This window comes from Penaeus vannamei, chromosome 26 (assembly GCF_042767895.1).
Source record: "Penaeus vannamei isolate JL-2024 chromosome 26, ASM4276789v1, whole genome shotgun sequence".
Classification (NCBI taxonomy): Eukaryota; Metazoa; Arthropoda; class Malacostraca; order Decapoda; family Penaeidae; genus Penaeus; species Penaeus vannamei.
The window spans coordinates 15,954,284-15,956,718 of record NC_091574.1 but is presented as its reverse complement, the minus strand read 5'-3'; positions in this window follow the sequence as shown (position 1 = coordinate 15,956,718).

Below are 2,435 nucleotides of genomic sequence, written 5' to 3'. Positions count from 1 at the left end.
AGATAGATAGATAGATAGATAGATAGATAGAGAGAGAGAGAGAGAAAGTGTGTTTCTGTGCATAAGTATTTACAGACAGACAGAGATAGCAATTCATAACGCAGTTTCTGAGGATATTTTTTCTCCACCTGTATTTCTATTAATATTGGGAAGAAACAGATGATAAAACACGGTGCAAAATAGCAACCTGATAAGAGGCTCTCCCGTCAGCATCAGGAATGAAGCTTTAATTCAGAGCAACCTATTGACTATATAATGCTATCACACTAAGACCAGATAAAGTTTATGGATTCTGATTCAGGACTTATCAGGCTAAGATCAGGCTGCCACAAATCTGCTTAATTTGAAGATATTAAGAATACACTTAATACTTATAAGCTAAGTTTACATGGCAAACATTTTCAGTTCAAATTATGTAAAAATATTATCCCTAAAATTGTTATATACAAAAAAACGCTCCTTCACGATACTTCGGGATTGGAAAAAACCTTTTTTTTAAAAAAAAAAAAAAAAAAAAAAAAACAAAAAAATAAAAAAAAAAAATAAAAAATAAAAAATAAAATTTTTTTAAAAACCTTTTTTAAAAAAATAAAAAAAATTAAAAAAAAAGGGGGAAAAAAAAAAAAAAAAAAATTTTTTTTTTAAAAAAAAAATTTTTTTTTAAATTTTTTTTTTTTTTTAAAAAACCCCCAAAATTTTTTATTTTTTTTTATTTAAAAAATTTTTTTTTTTAAAATTTTTTTAAAAAAATTTCCCCCCCCCCCAAAACCACACAAAAAAAAAAAAAACCCCCCAAAAAAATTAAATAAAAAAAAAAAAAAAATAATAAAATAATAATAAAATAATAATAATAATAAAAAAAAAATTTTTTTTTTTTTTAAAAAATTTTTTTTTTTTTTTAAAAATTTTTTTTAAAAATTTTTCCCCCTTTTTTTTTTAATTTTTAAAAAAAAAAAAAAAATTTTAAAAAAAAATAAAATTTTAAAAAATTTTTTAAAATTTAAAAAAATTTTTTATAAAAATTTATTTTAAAAAAAAAATTTAAAATTTTTTGGGTTTTTGGGTTTGGGGGGGGGTTTTTTGGGTTGAAAAAAAAATTTTAAAATAAATTTTTTTAAAAAAATTTAAAAAAAATTTTTTTTAAATTTAAATTTTTAAAAAAATTTATTTTTTTTTTTTTAAAAAAAAATTTTTGGGGTTTTTGGGTTTTTTAAAAAATTTTTTTTGGGGTTTTTTTTTTAAAAAAAAAGGGGGGGGTTTTTTTTTTTTTAAAAAATTTTTAAAAGGGGGGTTTTTAAAAAAAAAAAATTTTAAATTTTGAAAAAAAAAAAAAAATTTTTTTAAAATTATTTTTTTTTTTTTTTTTGGGGGGGGGGAAAAATTTTTTTAAAAAAAGGGGGGGGGGGGGGGGGGGGAAAAAAAAAAAAAGGGGGGGGGGGGGGGTTTTTTGGGGGGGGGGGGGGGGGGGGGTTGGGGTTTTTTTTTTTGTTGGGGGGGGGGGGGTTTTCCTTAAATTTTTTTTTTTTTTTTTTTTTTTTTTTTTCCCCCCCCCCCCCAAAAAAAAAAAAAAAAAAAAAAAAGGGGGGGGGAAAAAAAAAAAAGGGGGGAAAAAAAAAAGGGGGGGGAAATCAAAGGAAAACCCCGGGGGGGGGGGGGCCCCCCGGGCCGGGGGGGGAAAAAAAAAAGGGGGAAAAAAAATTTTAAAAAAAGGGAAAAAAAAAAAAAAAAAATTTTTTTTTTTTTTAAAAAAAAAAACCCCCAAAACCCCCCCCTTTTTTTTTTTTTTTAAAAATTTTTAAAAAAAAAAATTTTTTTTTTTTTTTTAAAAAAGCAATTTTTTAAAAAAAAAAAAAAAAAAAAAAAAAAAAAAAAAAAAAAAAAAAAATTTTTTACAAAAAAATTTTTAAAAAAAAAATTTTTTAAAAAAAAAAAAAAAAAAAAAAAAAAAAAAAAAAAATTTTAAAAAAAAAAAAAAAAAAATTTTTTAAAAAAAAAATGGGGGGGGGGGGGGGGGGAAAAAAAAATTTGGGGGGGGGGGGGGGAAAAAAAAATTTTTTAAAAGGGAAAAAAAAAAAAAAATTTTTGGGGGGGAAGGGGGGGGAAAAGGAGGGGGGAGGGGGAAAAGGAGGGGGGGGGAAAAAAGGGGGGGGGGAGGGAAAAAGGGGGGGGGGGGGGAAAAAAAGGGGGGGAAAAAAGGAAGAAAGGGGGGAAAAGGGAAAAGGGGGGGGGGGGAAAAAAGGGGGGAAAAGGGGGGGGGGAAAAAGGGGGAAAAAAAGGGAGGGGGAAAAAAAAAAGGGGGGGGGGGGGGGGAAAAAGGGGGGGAAGGGGGGGGGAAAAAAAAAAAGGGGGGGGGAAGGGGGGGGGAAAAAGGGGAAGGGGGGAAGGGGGGGGGGGGGGAAAGGGGGGGGGGGAAAGGAAGGAAAAAGGAGGGGGGG